This window comes from Camarhynchus parvulus, chromosome Z (genome assembly GCF_901933205.1).
Source record: "Camarhynchus parvulus chromosome Z, STF_HiC, whole genome shotgun sequence".
In the NCBI taxonomy this organism is placed as follows: Eukaryota; Metazoa; Chordata; class Aves; order Passeriformes; family Thraupidae; genus Camarhynchus; species Camarhynchus parvulus.
In genome coordinates, this window is record NC_044601.1 from 40865650 (window position 1) to 40885726 (window position 20077).

The following is a 20077-nucleotide window of genomic DNA, read 5'->3' on the forward strand; positions in this document are numbered from 1 at the left end:
ATTTTACTGAATTCTGTAAATTGTGGAATCAGTTAGGTTTTATATCCGTTCTTTCCAAGTTCCACCACTAAGTTTATATCATTAATTCAGCATGGCTTTTTGTCTTGGATCAAGTGAGATTATTATTTTGTTGATTTTACCAAGTTCTTTGTGGTGTGTCTTCTGATAAAGATGTATTTCTTTTATAGTTAAGATTTGCAGAGGATATTTGGAAGGTGATGTTAGACTCAAATTTGATATTTAGTGATTCTAGTACTCTATATTCCATAGGTTATCTGAATAAGCCAGGATCTTTTAACTTCTTTACGTACATTGACTTTATAGGTTTTGCAACTGCTTGGGAAACAGATTAACCATAAATGGAGATCTGTATGATAAGATTGTATGACTAGTCCAAGATTTGAGGGTAAAGCATGTGGGAGTGGCCTTTCTATATGGTCAATTAAAAGATTGGCTAGCTTATGCTGATGTTACTTCTTTTTCTGTCTTGTGTGCAAATTGATTCAAGAGAAAAAAAAAAAAAGCCTGCAAAAATATCAGATGAAAAAGTGCAATTAAAATATTATATAAAGTTGAAAACAGTCCAAAGGCAATGAAGTTTTAAATTTGCTTTACAAAGAATTAATAAATTTGAATTCTGATGACTAACATTTTTACATTATGGAAATTCCACCACAGTGTTAACTCTAAAAATTTATTCTAATTGGGTGGTAGAATCTCTAAAGAACAGCTTCAAGAACTGAATAGCATGTAAACTGAAGGCTTAGAACAAATATTAGAATTGCATATTTTTATTTTCAAAAACGTAATTAATTTTATTACTCAGTGCATAGAGAGGTCCTGATTAATAAATAACTCATGTTACGTGACATACTGTTACTAATACCATTTTAGTTCTTTATCTGAAAAGAGATATTTCTGTTTCTTCCAGAGCTGCCTTTTCTCTAATAACTGTCAGATGACAGTATGATAACAATGTCTAACAACTGTCCATGCTAGCGTCTATCTTGTACCTATTAGTAGCAAGAGTTCACAATATAGTTGCATTCGGTTTTTCCATTAAGGAGGCTTCAGCAGTTCTTCTTCAGCTACAGGTTTTTAATTTGTGAGTCGTTTATTAACCAATAAAATTGTTCCCAAATATTTTTAAACTGAAAAAATCTCCCCTTAGTAGTTTCGGTTCATATCTTTATAGATAAGTAGAAAAAAGGATTATGTTCAGTGCCTGTAAAGGTAATTAGCATGTTATGCATTTGGTAATAAACTAATAGTCTCCATTTTAACATCATATTTAAAAGATAGTAACATAACTGGTATCCTGCACTTCTTGTGAACATCTGCAAATTTGAAGACCTAGACAACAACATGAGAAAAAAGCCAAAACAGCTTTTTTTCTAAGTACTGTTGGACTTCAGCTCTTTCATGTGAGAATATATTTGACTTCTCTGATTTCAATTTGTTGTTAAAAATGCTAGAAAGATGAAAGATGTTAGAATAAACTGATATGAACCATTCTTATTTTGAAAATTATATAGAATCTCTCCAGAAGTGCTGACCTTTGTTGTCTATTTAAAATCAATTGCATGGTCATAGGCATATAAAGAAGCTTTTGTTAATAAAGTGTGCATATTTACAATATAACATTTAAAGATACCTGTATTTACATTCTTAACCCACAATACAGATTTTATAGATAAGCATTTCTGAAGGAATGTATAACTGAAGTGACAAGCCACCTGCAAGTTTGACTTTAAAATTACCAAAATGGTGCTGAAAGCAAATGTTAATGTCAGTGCAGCTTGAGGAAGATTCCTACTGTTTATAAATGGTGATAATTATGAGAGAATTACTTTTTCTGAAATGTTTTTTTTTTTTGACTCTGTAAGTCCAATTTATTTACAAACTGCTAAAATATGATCTTTTCCGTGATGAGAAAAAAAGGAAATATTATATAATTACAATTTCATTAAGGGGGATGTAGGGTGTACTATTACATTCTTTTAAGCAGACCAGTAAAGTGTGGATGAGATGTAGCCACCAACTGTTTGAAAAAATTACTTTCAGTTAACGAGGAGTCATTACTAATCATTTCAGCTGGAGAGTTCCACAGGGGGCTGTTTTGGCCATGCTGTTTTTCAGCATCTAAAAGAAAAGAGATTTGAATGACAGAAGAAACCATAAACTTCAAAAATCTCTGGCTGATGGATAGCTGGGCAGGATTGTAAGTGCTCCAGAGGATAGGATTAGAGTTTACAAAAATCCTAACAAATTAGACAATTTATACAAAACAAGAGTGTGCAAGAAAAATACAAGGATGCCATGACACAATGTGCAAATTAAACAAAAATAATTGGATAGAATGCAGCAACACAAAATTTTAACATAGTGTAATATTAAAAGTTTGTTACAACATAGACAAATTCTTTAATAAATCCCACACTACTGCTTCTTATGCCATCAAAATTTCACGACCTGTTTAAGCATACCATATCTCCTTTCCTGATCTCTCTATGCTCATGGTACTACTTTTAAAGGCAAGTAGTGAAGGGGAAAGTGAGGATTCACATGGGCAAATAATACCATACTGCAAGCTCTGTGTCTGAACATCATCAACACTGGAATCAAAGAGCATCTGCCTTGAAGGTCAGGTATAGCCATTCCAGCATATAAAGATTCCAGCATACAAACAAAAGGAGCTAACAAAGTAACACGGCAAGAAAAAATTAGTCTATAATAGAAAACTTTTGATAGTATTGTCATGTAATGGATATGGGATCTTTGCTGTGGTAGGGAATCCCAAACTGCAATGTTTTGGTGACAAGGCTGGATGGGTTTTCAGTTAAGGTTAGTACAGAGAAGAGAGAGAGAGGTATTTTATGCAAGTATAGATTATCTACCAGGAAATGTATATATATTATAATTAATACAATATCCATAAAATAATTGAATTACATATGGGGTTTTGGTTTTAGGCTTTGATATATGAACACCTGTATTTACTTATAAACCAGAATATTCCTTCAGGAGAATTAGAAAAAAGGGTTATATAATAAATGGAACTTTTTGATTTCTTCAGGAGGCATTTTTTGTGTCTTTTGAAGAAATGTTATGAGATTGACAAAGGTTATGATTCAGTAACAATAGAAAAATGTTGTGAAATGTCTGGTTTTGGAATATGGCAAAAATTAAAGCACACAGATCAAACAAAAAATTGGGAATAATAGCATTTGGCATTTTTTTAAGTGAAGGAGAAACAGATATCAGGAAAATTACAGAGCAGTCCAAAATAAAATGCATTCCTACTCCTCTTATATTGGGTTTTACTCAAATCTCTTTCCAGTTTTGAAAGAACTAGACAACACAATAGTCTATGTAACTATTACTGATCTCTTTTACACTATAATGTTTTTCTAAAAATCTAAGAAATGGGAAAGGATCTTGTGTTCAAAAAATAATAGAATCATTAAGATTGGAAAAGATCTTAAACTAATCAAGTCCAAACTTTCACCAAACACTGCTATGTTCCCCACTAAACCATTTGCCCAAGGACCACACCTACATGTTTTTGAACACTTCCAGAAAAGGTGCAACCCTGAGCAACCTCTTCCAATGCCTAACCACCCTTTCTGTGAAGAAATTTTTCCTAATCTACAATCTCCCCTGATGAAACTACAGGCTATTTCTTCTAGTCCCATCTCTTGTCACCTGGGAGAAAAGGCTGATCCCTCACCTCACTACAACTCCCTTTTAGGCATTAGCAGAGATCAAGAAGATCCCCCTTGAGCCTCCCTTTCTCCATGAAAAAAAAATTAGAATAATTTACACATACAAAAATAACTAGATTGTGGTGCAAAAAACTAATTTACGCTTAAATGAAATGTTTAAAATTTCTCTTTCATAGTCCACTTGGAACACCCTTAACTTTTAATTTTGTCCTCCTTTTGGAGTGGGTATCTCAGGATGCTAATAGTGAGAGTGAAATAAAATTTTGGACAATGTTTTTCCTAGGATTGAATTTAACTTTTCAAGTCTTTTGATACTTGGCAAAACCTTGGCAAAGAAAATTAGAATTAATGGGAGATAGTAATACACACTGTTGGCATTCCTTCTGGAATTTGTCTTCGTATTCATAATCATAAAAGTAAAGGAAATTGTTTTCTATGCTGAATTATAAACAGTATAAAATTCAAATTGCAAAAATACCATTGAAAACAACGTTTTATTACCTTCCTTTTTTTTTTACCTGACCTGTTGAAAGGGAAGTACAGTATCATTGTCCAGTACTGAGTCATCACAGAGTGATAGTTACTGCCTGGTAGTTCATATGGTGCCTTTAAAAAGGGGGAGTTATAAAAGGACTTTGAAAATTAAATAGTCTACTTAGTTAATGAACACTATCAGTGGTTTTTACTGAAGTGTTAAGCTCAATAGAATAAAGTATTTTCTTATTATAATAGCCTCTTGTTTTCTAAAATTGTGATGATTGCAGGTTTGGTGCAATTTAAACAATTTTGTAAAACTAAGCCTTAAAAACTTGACAGCTGTTGAAGAAACATCCTGTAATAGTGGAAACTTGCTAAACATTTAAATTATTGCTGAATAATGTCCTTGAGTTATATGTGCAAACTTAGAGAATAAATCCCTTTTTACATTAAATAAAACCAAATTACTTCCAGGAGGCAGAGTTCCTGTTCACTTTAAAGTACAATTAATTTCTGGCAATACAATACAATGAACTATCTTATTGATATTTTCAATTTATATATAAAGAAATAATGTATAAAAATAGCATTTTCATCTAAACCTGAGAGTGTATAATTAAAACTCCCAAGATGATTTTACAGAGCAGGAAAGTTTGTGAACAGAGTTTGTAACTTTTTTGGATCAATATTTTAGTTCACAGCAGAACTAAGATTATGCTTAAGGATTATTGGCATATAATTTCCCAATTTTAAGCATTTGGAGGCCTTCTGCGTAAGGATCAGAGTGCTGCCATAAACTCATTTTGTAGGGAAGGTAGTAATACAAAGGGTTTTTCGCCCAATTTCAATTCTAGGTAACTTTTTTTCCTCCAGTTGGTTAAAACTAGAGCAAAATAGTCTAGCGAAATTGTCCCCACAGAGATTCAAAATAATAAAATAGAAAAAAGTTGTAGAGACTCGGGTTAATTTAGATTCTTAAGACAGTGCTTGCAAAGTATATTTAGCTTAAGAGGTATATTTTCACTTGCACTGTGATTGTCCTATCAGATTTCATATACTGCTGCTGTCCTAAGACAAGGAATGGGAAGAGAAACAAAAAAATACAAAAAAAAATTGTTGTGAGAAAATTAGATGGGAGAAAAAAAGTTCAACTATTAAAATAAGAATTTTGTTGGGTTTTTTGGGGTTTTCTCCTTGTTTTTTCTCCCTAGCCAAATAGTAACAATATTGCATGATGACTTCTGCAGAGATAACAGGCTGTTCAGCAGATTGAGAGACTTAAGACTAAATGTATTTTTATGGTGGGAATTCTGAGGTCTTTAACTTGAAGACATTGATGAGGTTCTGCTGGATTTTCCCTGATAAATGTTCAGCTCAAACCCTAGTTAGAAACTAAAAGTAAAAAAACGAGACTATTTTAATATAAAGAAAGGGTAAATAGACATATTTTTATCTTCAGGTTATTTTTTTGAATGTGTAAAACCCTTTGGGAAAAAAAATCTGCTAATCTTTGAGACATGAAACAAACGCCAAACTAACAAACAAGCCCAAAATCCAAGAGCAATCCCTCAAAAACAAACAAACAAACAAAACAACCAATGTAAAAAAAAATAAACCAACAACCAAAAAAAGCCACAAAATTAATTTATCTAATACAAACACCATGGAAAAATTGTTAAAACTTGGCAACACTGCAAGAACTGAATGGATAATCTGTTAATTGGATGTCTTGAATAATCTTAAAATTACAGAGGCATACATGCTTCCTCCAAAGCATGGAGATTACCATTATAGTATCTAATATTCTCCTTTTATATGTTAATTATAATTAGCATAAAACTAAAATAAATTTTATATTATGTTTATGTAATTTTTCTATGTATCTTTCTTTTCTACTATTCAAAGAGACATTTTTATTTTCTATATTTTCTGATATTTATTTAGCAGATTTTAAATTTTGAGCATTAATCTTCATTAATGTTGCACTGGAAAGAGAAAAATGTCTGTAGACAAAAAGTTGGAAAGTAATTTGCTGCAGTAAAATCAATTTTAGATTGTTTTTATTAAGCTAATGTGTAACCTCAAACCTTATTAATGGAATAACCATGGTTATAGTATTGATAATTTTAACAAATCTAAGCAATTATAAAGAAATGCATCCAGTTCCATGAAATGAATGTTAATTCAATGATGAATCATTTGTATTTGATGATCATAAAGGAATTTGCTGCACTAATCTATTTTCTTCCTCTGCTTTTATAGAAAGCATTTCTTCTTTGCATCCCCATATTTACAAATATCCATGTCCAGTCAGACTCTATTGCTTCTACCCTGATACACTTTCGTCAGTCATCACAAAGCTTTCTGACCCATTTCAAACAGGAAAATATATCCTTTTTTATTATTTTAATTGTTTTGATTTCCCCCTCCTAGAATTGAAATCCTAAAATATGGTCTGATCTTTTTTATTACTTTCTAAGCATAAAAGTAATTTGTTTTCCAAAGGAAGTTTTTACGTTCAAGTAAACTTCTCAAGTCATAAATTAAATTGCTCTGCTGTGCCGTCAGAGTTCTTCTACCCAGATATCCCTGGAGTTTACTGGTCTCCACAGAAATCCACAATTTTTAATTTCTAGGAGAGATCTTAAAATTGATTTTTCTTCAAAACACTGTTGGGGTGTAGGGAGAGGAAGATTGAACACACTTGAAAGCTTAGGCTTTTATTGGTCTGGCTGCTTTTCTGACATAAAATGTGCTTCTTTCAGACTGTACTATTTGAGGTTTAAGTCAATTGATATTCATGTAGGGTATATGTATGTTAATTATTTGTGGTTTTTACAAGTACTGAACAAGCATTTATTTGTTTTATTATATATCTAATGTCTGACTATTTATTGTCAGTGGTGATAGAAAGCTTTTGTTTTGTGTTTTTCAGATCTCAGGATAGAGTTGTATTGATTGTGTTCCAAACCTGCAAGCTCAGGGTGAGTAATAAGTTTTGTTATTTCTTTATCCTGAATTGGGATGGTTCTGTGAATAACTGTTTTCTAGCATATGATCATATTTCCTCACATATAAAAAGCCCAAAGAAGTCCCACCGAGTCTGTGATAACATCAACCAGTAAAATCAGTGATTAATTAATCTCTATTTGTTTTAAGATATTGTAAGGGGGAAGGATTTTTTTTAGGCTTACCCCATAACAGTAAAATGAAATTGTTAGTGTTTTGTTTGTTTGTTGTATTTTAACATAGTTTGATTGAAGACATCATTTCCTAACTGTACTTCAATGCACTATGTGTAACTTGAACATTTTGCATTTTGAGACTTACATTAGCATAGTCATCAAACACAGAAAATGATGTAATTTCAGAGAGAGAGAGATAACATGAACTCAGGAGACAACAATCTGCAAAATGACAGAGGTTCTCCAGTTGTAAACTGCATTTCTGTACATTAAATAATTGGTGAGAAACCATCTTTTAGGAGTGAATCAGGGCCAAGCAGCAGAAAACAGTAATACAGCCATGTTACAGGTTCTATCAAAATTATTTCTTACTGTCAGGATTTTTATGTTACACTGGGAGGGATAAGATGGATACCTGTTATAATGAAAACTAAAATGACTGAAAACCTGTGGTTGCCATAAATAAATTTTTATACTTTTCCATAAACTTAAGTTTTTTGAGAAATATTATGTTTACCATGAAGTCAATTGAACAAAATACAATTATATTTAGCATGTTTCTGAAATAATTTAATAAGTAATGCAATAAAGCTATTGAGACAAACAAGCCTAAACAGGTTACCAGAGTATTCTCCTGTGTTTTAAGCTTGTTTCATAATATTAGACTTAACAAAGTAAAGTGCTTGTTTCATAACAAGGGACAATATGATTAGCAGGCAATTGAGATCAAACTTGATCTCAATCAAGTTTGATAAGTAAACCTTATTTGTACAATACAAATAGCTGTCATACTGTGCATAGATGGGCAGCAAACAGCACTTCTAGACAGTGGAAACCTAAACCCAGGAGAGCAGATCTGTCAGCTTTGCTTTGTGTTTCCACTCACTGTGTGAAGGTAGTAGGTCACTTTTGCCATGTTGCTACTTTTGTATTGAATTACAAATTTTTTGTTTTATGGTATATTTCTGTTTCAAAGGCTTCTTGTGAAAGCCTAAAATTTAAAATTTTGTATTATCAATTAAAAAAATAATGTAAAATATTCTTTTTTAACATTTAGGCAGCCCTGGAGGACTTTGTTTTCATTTTGTTTCTGCTGGTTTTCCATGAGTTTATTTCTTGTTCTTTTGCTCAGTCCTTCAGAATGAGATTGATCATTGCTGTCCCATAATTCTTTATAAGTAAGCAAATCTACTATCATCGAAACTGCTAACTGTATAGATATTGCCTTGTGTAGTTTGTTAATTTCTGGTGGTTGAGGAAACACAGTCAGTGTTTAATAAAAATACACTGAAGTGAATGTTAGAGAAGTCTCACTATAATTCTGGTATATTCGTTAATATAAGATTCCTGGTAATATTTTCCTCTTATGTTTTGAAAAACTGATGCTACACACAAGCATGTGTGTGTGTGTGTTGTGTATAATAAAGTTTGATTTTCAAAGAAATTATACAAAGACAATGGTATATCATGGTTTGAGGAACTTTTCATTTTACAGGACTTTTATGGATATGAATATAGGAAGCAGCTAAGCTAAGAGCATTAAATAATTGATATATATAATAAAATTATGGCAAATTAACAGGGAGAAGGCTTTGATATTAAAAAAGAAATAATACAAATAGACCTCCCCAAGCAATACAAAAGAGAAATCATTAACTTTTTTTGGGAAAATCCAGGAAAAATCCTCTCAAACCTTCCAAAACCCAAAAAAAAAAAAAAAACCCACAAACCCACAAAAAACCCAATTTGCCTCTTTTTTAAATTGGATCACTTAAGTTCAGCATAGCTGGAGCAATTAAAAAATGCATCTGGTTGGTATTTAATATGTAAGAGGGCTCTTTTCCAACATTATCATCTTACCAATCTACTTAAAGTAGAAAGATAAGTAGTCTAATTAATTCCTTGCTTGAATTAATAAGGTTCAATTATGCCTGTAAAACATGGGATTCTCCTCAGCATTGTTTGTAAACTGTATGTACAGCAGATTTGTCAGAGAACTTTCTTGCATGGTTTTACTGGACTGAAATTTATATACATAAAAGTGATCCAGCTGACTGAACTAGAACAGAGCAGTAGAACAGTAGATACAGACAGCTACTGGGCATTAAAGAATCCTTTGGATTCTTTGATCCAAAAATTTGGATCAAAACCATGCTTGGTTGAGTTAGAAGTTTAAATAAATGTTTGTGGTATGCTTGATTTAATAATTTATTATAATAACTCTAAAAACAGGACACAGGCAAAGCTAAGAAATACTAGTAATGATTTTCTAAATCTTACTGTGTTGTTTCATTTTTTTCTAATAATGATGTTATATTATGTATATACTTAAGAAATATTACCTAACAAATAAATAATTTCAACTTTCTTCTTCACTTAAGAATTACATGATCGTTCTTATGGAGATTTGAAAAAAAAAAGAAAATTAACTGATAGAGAACTAATGGATGAAAATAAATATTTCACTGGAAAATGAATATCAGAAACTTACCCAACCATATGTCAAGGTCCTGTCCATGCCAACCTCTAATGACAGTACTTATATTTTTATACAAAATAAATAAGTAACAGTTAAAAAAAACCAAATCTAGCTAGAAGAAAGCACCCACAAAAACAAAAACAGAAACCCAAAAAAACCATTTTTCTCTACTTATTTTAACCATTTTTCTAGATCTCTTGTAGTTCAGTTATTAATTTTTTAACTCCTTTTATATACTTTATTTATCTGTTGCCTCATGTGATTAAAGAAGGAAAATAAAATTTCAGGACCATGGCAAATTTTCTCAAAAAAGCTACAAATCAACAACTTAAATTTGCAATATACTCCTTTAGAAGCAAATATTAATTTTTTAAAAATATACAGTAGAAGAAAACAAAAAACATCAGTTTCCTGACACCTTGTGGATGATATGAGATGATATGAGTCTGTAAGAGGCAGCATGCAGTTTCAGGAGTTGTGAAGGATGTGTCTCTCCACTCAGGATGTTAAGCAACTGAATCCATTCTGCTAACTTTCCATAGCTGTCTTTTTCACACTTTTGAAAGCAGTGGCAGGAAGGAACTAGACATGTAGAGTGAGCTTGAGTTTTATTGTGCGTTCAGCTTGTGATGTCTATTTCTCCAAACTGACACTTATGAAAATAATTTCCATCAATCTGTGTGTGTGACAATATTTCATCATCCCAGAAATACCATAACTTTAGTTTTTTTATCACTTTTATTTTTATATGATCTAGAAAATCATTATAATAGCAAACACCTATTTTTCAATTTTAAAATTAATCTTTTTGAAGACAGACTTTGGAGACATAATCTCAAAATGCCATTTAACATGAATTCCTCTGAGTTGTGTATCACAAATTACCAGGTATATTTCTATAAGTATGCTTGTATGTTAGCTGGGAACACCTTGACACTAGTTACTGCATTTAACATTGTATTTGGAGAATACTTTACTTCTGATTAATTATCTACATATGAATGGATGAAAATAAATACAAATAAGTATGGGTATATATATAAAAAAGCATATTAGTCTTCCTGAATGCATTCAGATTTGATCCTGTATAGTCTCTGATTGCATTTTTGCTTTATAGGTAGACAGGTATACATGCATACATAGAAATGTGTATTTATGCATTTCTAATGTGTAATGTAGTATTTTCCTAAAAGCACTGTAGAAGTGCTTAACCACTTGTTCTTTTTAATGTAAATTTTTAGCATAAGTGTAATAAAACATAGAAAAGTAGTACAGCAAATTTATCTTTTAATACTTTTCATACTGGGTTCACTAACATGTGAAAAGGTATGGATAGATCTTTTGCATGCCATATTATGGTAAAAGTAAAAGGTTGTATGTAAGTTGCAAGTAAGTTCTGGGGTTCTTTCACTGTTCTTTTCTGGGTGTTTTTAGAAGTCACAAAAAATAACTCCTGCTAGAAAAATTATATCTTTCTTAAATATTAACGTACCACTTAAAAATTATTTATTTTATTTGAAACACCAAATAGTCACTACATTAGTTTTTTTCATTAAGGAATACAACCAATGAAAGTAAACCAACTTGGATAAAATGTGGAATGGATAACAAAAATCCCTTACACTGAAAACACTTTCTTTTTCAAATAAGCATACTTTGAAAATATTGATTAAAAAGTCCTACCATGGCCTCAGCCTAGGGCAAAGTATCATTAAAATGATGATATGCAACCTTGATTATATTCTGTTTTTTACCTCTGAGAATGCCATTGCATCTCTTGGGAGTATGAAGATTTCTGAAATTAAAATCAGCTTTAAAAGAAAAGGTAGCTTGAATCTAATTTTCAGATTGATAGAGCTAAACATACAATGAGCGCAAATCTCTTCTAATGTAAACCAGAGAGCAACATTATAACCCTCAGGGTTTTTCAATGGTGATTGTATCCAGTTCTTTATAAAGAACTTTGCTAGTTTTCAGCCAGTGATTATTGTGTCTTGTAACTGGCTTAAGGGACAGGACTTGTGGACAAGAGAGAAGGCTGGTCATATGTAGCTGCAAATGACACAAATTTGGTTGAATCTAACGGATTCTAGAGGAAGAAATACTGGTGGTATAAATCTAAATGGGCATAAATTTTGGAATCATTTTCTCCAGTTAAATTATTTAAATTATTTGATGGGTGGGAGACATGCCTCTCCTTTGACGTACTAGAAATCACTTGTAATGGACACAGTAGTGGGTACAATTATCAATGGATTATTAGAAATGTTCTTAGACTGATTTTCTAACATGGCTTTGAACTTCTTTATCAATTCACAGCCATCCCATTAAACACAAATTTTCTTGGTTGTTTTCAGGATATCAAAATAGGAAGAAATATTTTTAATTTATTAGCTTGTATTTATAAGGTATATCAGTATCTGCTTATGTAAGATTAGAATTACTCCTTTTCTACAAAGGTTGTGGAATAGGAAATGTAAATTATGAGTTAAAGGTAAAATTTCCTCTTTCATTCAGCCCCTAACATTATTACAGAAATATGAAACAGAGAATACCTAAAATTCAACATAGCAAGAAGTTTTGCTTTTATATTAGTAGAGATCTGCTAACTCTCCAAAGGAAGATGTTTCTGCCCAAGACCAAAAGATACTGTACAACCATTTTGTAATGCTGCAAGAGAGACAGGTCATCCTCAGGACAACTGGTCTCCCTACCTGGTAGACAGGGACATGGAGCAGCATAGCTTCCCTCTGTAATCCAGGAGAACACAATTAGTGACCTGCTGAGCCACTTAGATGCTCTTCTTTTGTCAATGGGACCAGAAAGTATCCATCCTAGGGTGATGAGGAAGCTGGAAGAGCTCACCAAGCCAGTCTCCATCACTTTTCATCATTCCTGGCTCGCCAGGGAGGTCCCAGACAACTGGAAACTACCCAATGTGACCCATCCACAAGAAGGGCTGGAAGGACACTATAGGAAACTACAGCCCTGTCAGCCTCATCTTGGTGTGGCAAGGTTATGGAACAGATCATCCTGAGTGCCATCACACAGGACCTACAGGATGGCCAAGGGCTCAGACCCAGCCAGCACGGATTTAGGAGACTGCCTGGCCAACCTGATCTCCTTTTATGACCAGATGTGCCCATCTGTACCACTGGATACGTGTACCACTGGATAGATGGACCAAGTCAAATGACCTAAGTCCAGGTGCCAGGTCCTGCACTTTGGCCACAACAAACTCCTACAGCACTACAGGCTGGGGACAGAGTGGCTGGACAGTGGCCAGGCAGAAAAGGCCCTGGAGGAAGTGACTGACAGCAGCTGAACATGAGCCAGCAGTGCCCAGGTGTCCAAGAAGGCCAATGGCATCCTGGCCTGTGCCAGCAATAGTGTGGCCAGCAGGAGCAGGGCAGGGATTGTGCCCCTGTACTCAGCACTGGTGAGGCCACACCTTGAGCATTGGCCCCTCAATATAGGAAAGATGCTGAGGTGCTGGAGCAGGTCCAGAAAATGGCAAGGAGGCTGGTGTAGGGTCTGGAGCACAAGTCCTATGAAGAGCCGCTGAGAGAACTGGGGCTGTTTAGCCTGGAGAAAAGAAGGTTCAGGGGAGACCTCATCATTCTCTACAACTGCCTGAATGGAGAGTGCAGTCAGGTGGGAGTTGCCCTCTTCTTCTAGGTTTGGATTGGATATTAGGGAGACATTCTTCACAGAAAGTGTGATTGGACTTGGAATGGACTAACCAGGGAAGGAATGGAGTCACCATCCCAGGAGGCATTTACGACTGGATGTGGCACTTAGTGCCATGGTCTAGTTGATTCTGTAGTTAGAGAATCAGTGACACACACTATATCCCTGAAGTAAATTATAAAATTACATTACAGATAAATCTGAAACTTTTCTTTTAGTTAAGAGTAACCATTTATTTTCTGTTCTTAAAAAAAAAAGGATAAAAGGGGAAAGAAAAAGGAAAGAAAGAAAGTAATGATGCTTGAACAGCTTTTGGTTTTATAAATCGGTGAAATATTCTTCTAGATTTCTTTTTCAAAATCTAATAAAAAGACTACTATTAATGTTTATGGCCTGCAAATTAAGTCTTTTTTCATGCACTTCTAATGAACATGATCTTGTAAGTCCTTGTCAGTCGGGTCAAAATACTTTATTTTCTTAGGCATGCAGGTATTTATATCTTTCACATGCATTATTTTCACTGGGCTTGTACAAAATCTAAAACAAATGAGTCACTAGTTTATGCCACTACTTTGCACGAATTGACAGGAAGATGAAATTTGCCTAATAAATACCTAAAGAGCTTTATAAATGCTATATCCAGTATCCAATTTACCGCATTACACATTGGGAACTAGCATTCCATCCACTCTGTTGTGTCTTTTATTTTCTCTATATTTTATATTTGTAATGAAAGCAGAGAAATGGTAACTTTACCCACTGCAGTACTGGAAGTGCTGTTAAAGCATAAGTTTATCAGAGATTTCATAATTTAAAATTCACACTGAAAATAGCGAATTGAAAACAGAGAATTAAAAATAGATTGAATATTTAGACAGTTGCTAGGCTATTGGACACATGCTTCAAATGATAATGTCCTGCCTTTTCATCTTCATCCAGCTTCTGCTCATGAATGAAACAAATTTTCCCAGAGAATAATCTTCTTGAAAAGTATCTCACAAATTGTCACAAATTGTGGATCTATAATGAGTTGAGCTGAAATCTGGACAATATTTGTTTGAGGAAGTTGCAAAATAAGCAAACTTTTTTCCATTTCATACACAGTTATGGTTGGTTTTCAGAAGTTAAATTCGAAGTTGTCATGTGAAAATACATGTCCAACAAGGCATTTTCTCAATACTTACTATCCCTGAACAAATACTGGGCAAAACCTGCATTATTTTTTTTCAGGGAAATGTATTCTTTTGAGTGTGTGCATGTGCATTTCTGTTGAAGAATTTTCCTGAATCTTTATGTTCAGTAAGATATTGTATAGAAATAAAACCTGAAAATTTGCATCATGAAAAAAACCCCTTATACTTGGGATGATGGGTCCCACAAATGCATTTGCTGCACAAATGGAGGACAAAATTCTTAGTGGCTCATTTTCAAAGATTTGTCCAATAGATTCACTCACATTCATTTGGGAATTGTGTACAGTAAAATCTGATCTCAACTGAGTATTTCAAAATTTTAGGAGAAAGTCATGTATCATGTAAACAAATACACAACTAACTGTAGTATTAGTCCTAAACAAAAGGCTGTTAAATTATTTTAATTCATACCTCCAATTAAAACTATGTTTTGAATAGATGCATCAAAGACCATAAAACAAAATCTAAGCCAGGTCAAAGATTCAGCTGTCTCAGCATGACTTTTCCAGTGGTGCTTGGCTGCAAAGGTTTAAGTGATATTTGTTCTGCACTAGCTTCCATCTTCTGTCAGTCTCACTGTTCCAGTCAGCTCACTGTATTACACTGAAATGGAAAAGTGGGAAAGGATAATGAAGAAATCTGAAAACACCTCAGATCCTCGTAATTTTAGATTTCATTACTGAGTAAAGTTTCTATTGTGGCAAAAAAGTAAAGTTGGTACATGGCAAATTCAATCAATCTTTTAAATACAAAAAAAAAATCATTTCAAAATTCCAATTCCACAGAAATTTTAATCTAATTTAAAATTTAAAGTGACTAGAGAGGAGAAAAATAAAGTACATGCCATGTGCTATGTACTTCTAACAGTTCCTCCTAGTACAATCTCTTCCTTCCATCTCCTCCAGTCCACTGGCATCTGCGTCGTGATAAATTGCTTGCAACACGTCTGAATGTACAGCTTGAATAGGTGCATGCAGCTTTGAGGATACTATTTTCTTTTTTGTTTTTCCCTCATGACATATCAAAAGTAAGGAATTTATATACTATGGTTTGTCCTTTTGAACTTTGATAACCCTATCAATGTTTATCAATGTTTGTGTCTGAACTGAATCTTGGTATTTATTTGGACTGTGTGTATACTCAGGGACCAAGATTAACCTTATGCTGGATCATTTTATCAATAATGAGGAATTAGGGGAAGAAAACAGAGGTAGCCTGCATTCAGAAACATTGATGTGTATTCATGTCTGCAAAAGTCTTTAAACAAAAAGTAGGTAATTCTAGAGGTAATAACAGAGGCGATTTCACTGTGTGACTGGGTGGAATTCAACACCCCATATGTCTGCTTTACATGACAGATTATTAATAAACTGCCACTGTCATCAGGAAATACCAATTGGCAGTGACTGCCCTTTCTGAATTAAATTTTTAGAAGTTTATTCTTAAATATTCTCTCTAATACCCTTTGGTGCAAACCATTCACTTAATGCAGAAAATACACTTAGTTCTTGTGCCATATAGATTGTAAAAAAAAATAGCAGAATAGTAGCACACAAATCAACTTTACTCATTTTACTGTGCAGAAAATGGGGACTGGAGAAGATAGGGCTATTCTTGTACCTGGACATATGGAAAAGGTTATGCGAGATATTCCAGCTCGTAGTAGAACTCAGACTTCTCTAAACAGAGAGACACAGGCATATTGTTAATAAATTATAGGATTTTTATACTTCAGAGATTTTTTTACTTGCTTCCAAAATCACTGCAAACCCCTTTGCTGATCAATCACAGTGAAAATCTCATTATTTCCATTAATCTTAGATATAGGTTATACACAGATATACTCTGGATAATGAAATATCAGATAATCCCTTCAGAAGAGTATTTGTTTATGAAGTAAGGAGTGAAATTATTGCATAATATGAGTAACATATTGTTGCTTGACACCTGCTTTGTTGCATATTTATGCACTTTGAGAAGATTTTCCTATGTCAGATATATGTCTTCTCTCTTCAAATTCCAAAATATTTAGGGTGAAATGGTATGATTAATATGCAGTGGCTAACATGTGCAAAAGAATCATCTGCGAGGGATTGTCTTGGAAGAGGGCTAGCAAAAGCTTCATCCCAAAATGAAACTCAGGCTACATTAATTAATTCATCTTAAGCTAACCAAAAGCATAGATGCAAATGAACATATATCTTTTTCTTTTTCTTTTTCTTTTTCTTTTTCTTTTTCTTTTTCTTTTTCTTTTTCTTTTTCTTTTTCTTTTTCTTTTTTTTTCTTTCTTTTTCTTTTTCTTCTTTTTCTTTGCTTTTGCTTCTTTTATGCTTTTCCTTTTGCTTTTCCTTTCTTTTATGCTTTTCCTTTCTCTTATGCTTTTCCTTTTGCTTTTCCCTATTTCAGGTACAGGATTATATGATAACACTGTAAAAGAGCAAGATTGGGCCATTGTCAGAGTATCATCTGCAATTGTTTTACTCCTACATGAAAAATAAATTTCTCTGTATTTTTAAGGCATTAGTTCATATCAGCTCTGCTACCCATAAGGAGATAATTGAAGTAACTTTCTTCCATCTATATCTATTTTTAATTGTATGAAGATCTAGGATAACAGTAATCTGGGAATGTTGAAGTTAATTGGTAGGAGTTGAGTGGAGGCATATATCCTTTAGAGACATTCTTTGATATTTGTACTGCTACCTTTTTAAAGAAATTTAGAAGAGAGGAAGAGTACAAGGAGCTCCAAGACAATGTAAAGCTCTCACCACCAAGTCTGAATATCCTGCCATAGACAGGGACATCTTTCACCAGAACAGATTACTCAAGCCCCTGACATTGAAATAATTTTAGGGGGACATTAACAACTTGGGGTAACTTGTACAGTGTCTCACCACTTTCATAACAAAAAAAAAATCCTTGTTGATGTCCAGTCTCGTCCATTATTTACTCTTCTGAGTCATTTAGAAAAAAAAATAGACTAATCTTTCTAATTTTTAAGAGGTTTCCCTTTTTGTCATTCCTAGAAATTACATTTCTACATAGTTTTCCGTAGGTGTCAGTCTTGACTATATATTCTTCCCCATACATCTGAAAGCATGCCTAGTTTCTGGAGAAAAGGTGACTGAAAAATATGAAACATTTTGCTTTTTTTTTTAATTCCTTCCTTTTTTTGGCTACCATGCTGCAGCTCCTTTATACTTACCCATTTCCAGACATTTTAAACATGGAATCTACCTTAAGTATCTTAAAGAGCTATGACTACCATTAGTGTATTTTTAATGTATTTTTTCCTCTGGTTTTAATATAGTAAAAAAATGCTGCAATCTCAGGAAATTTTCACCCTTTGGAATAAAACGAACTCTTTCTCCAGATAGTGCTGGACACAAGTTTTTATCTGCAGTTTCAAAGAATGATTATAACTATACTTATCCATTTTAATTAAATTTTCTGTTAAATTTTAGAAACCATGAAATTTCAGTAACAATTCCAGTAACCAAAATTATTGCTGTTTTAAATAAGTTCTTTTTTCTTCATGGCTTGATTTGCCAGTCTCAGAAGAGGACAATATTTCTGTTTACGCAGAATTACCTTAATGTTCAGTGTGGGCAGGGAAAGAGCAGGGTAAGAGTGTCCAAATACCACTACATGCAGCACACATATTTAACCAATTCTTAATGTGCATACAGGATCCTAAATTACCTATGAAAAAATATCTAATGCAAGATCTTGGCTAGCCTCAGTGGCTCATGTCATCTAGGAAGGACATGTAGCCTGAAAAAAACCCAAAAAATCCCCAAACCTTCCTCCTCGTCACCCCCCACTGAACAAACAAAAAAAAAAAATCGAACAAGGTAGAAAAACATGGTATTAGTTTTATTAGTTTCACTCTTTTCTGCTGCCTGAACATGAGAGAGTTTAAACCAAAGAAATATACATTGGCATGACATGTTCCCAGACAAGAAGATGTTTCTGAAAGAGTATTACAGCTTTCAGCCTGTATCCCCCCCATCCACCAAAACCATGGATGTGATTCTGAGTGCAGAGATGACACAAAGGCTTCTTCCTAATGAGTTCCTTCATATCCAGAGGGATGTCTCTCAGGTTTGCCTCTTTATATTCCTATTAATTAGCCATAAGGCTTATTTTCCTAGGTACTTTTGAACCAATAAGAACAAAAAAAAAAAAAAAAAGGAAATAAAGATTATGAAAAATATAGTAGATGGTATTTCTCCTGACCAGACATCCACCCCCTCATAAGACAGAAGACCATTCTCCTCCAGATTCTAATCTCTAGCAAATGCTCTTCCAAGTGTTATGACCACTTTTTTCTTTCTCTCCTTCTTTGGGGTATTTGAGCATGATGCCTTAAGTTTTAGCTTTCATATTTTCATATGCTCTCAAGGCATCAAGCCAATATTCCATTTGCTAACCTTTTAAAACAAAAGCAAAGACAAAGGAATGCTCTGTGTAAAAATTCTATATGTTGTGTCATGCCAGCTCTATGTCCCTTTCCAACCAAAGCAATCTACTCATTCATAGAGTAAAAGAAAGAGATCCTGATAATTAATAACTTTGAATTGTGTTCTTGTTCTTTGCTTGGTCTGTTCTGATTGATTATTATTGCTCTCTGCTCCTTTTCCTTATGAAAGGATTGACATCTCCATGCTGTGGTGATGGCCCTCAAGAAATATCTTGGCAGCTGGAGGAGTTTCACTTTGTTTCAGCCTAGCAAGTCAATCTGAAAATAAATGTCCAAAATGCAATATATGCGTGTAAGAGTGACACTTCAACTTTATAAGCCATTATTAGTCCCTGTATTAAGTGTGGATTTGGAAGACAATTCACTATCTAGGCAACATAGTAATCTAAATCTTTTTAAGTACAGATCTTGAGCATCAGTATCTGATTCAGTCACAACCACACTGCCACAAAGCTGCAGTCACTTATCAGGAAAGAATGACAGCAGAAGATTTGGCATGGTGACTCGTGCACACAGCATGTTTGGTACCATGAACATGGTGAAAGGCAAATAACAACCCCTTCAGCTCAGTAACAGCTGGTGCATGACATTCTCCTTGTTACAGACCATGAGGACTCTGCTGAGATGTGTGATCTATCACAGAATATTTGTCATATCTACATCAAATTTACATGTTCCTTAGTAAAGACATGGAGTCATTTTTACTATCCTTACCTTTTTTCAGTTCTTTAACCATATACAGTAGAACTATGATAAATGCAGGAGCATGCTTCTTTTACTTTCTCTTTCTTATATGTATAAAATGTCTCTAATTATAGAAAACACTGCAACATTGACATGAAAAA

At 33.5% G+C, this 20077-nt stretch overlaps 1 protein-coding gene across 27 annotated transcripts in view; it reads left to right on the top strand.

The window, feature by feature from the left end:
• Nucleotides 1-20077, top strand: part of PTPRD (protein tyrosine phosphatase receptor type D) — a 1161500-nt gene that overhangs the window by 465870 nt on the left and 675553 nt on the right. For all 27 annotated transcript variants that reach the window (XM_030968017.1, XM_030968045.1, XM_030968047.1 and 24 more), the window contains exon 6: nt 7138-7186. The gene's annotated coding sequence lies outside the window, so the exon portion shown is untranslated. The remainder of the gene's footprint in view (nt 1-7137; nt 7187-20077) is intronic.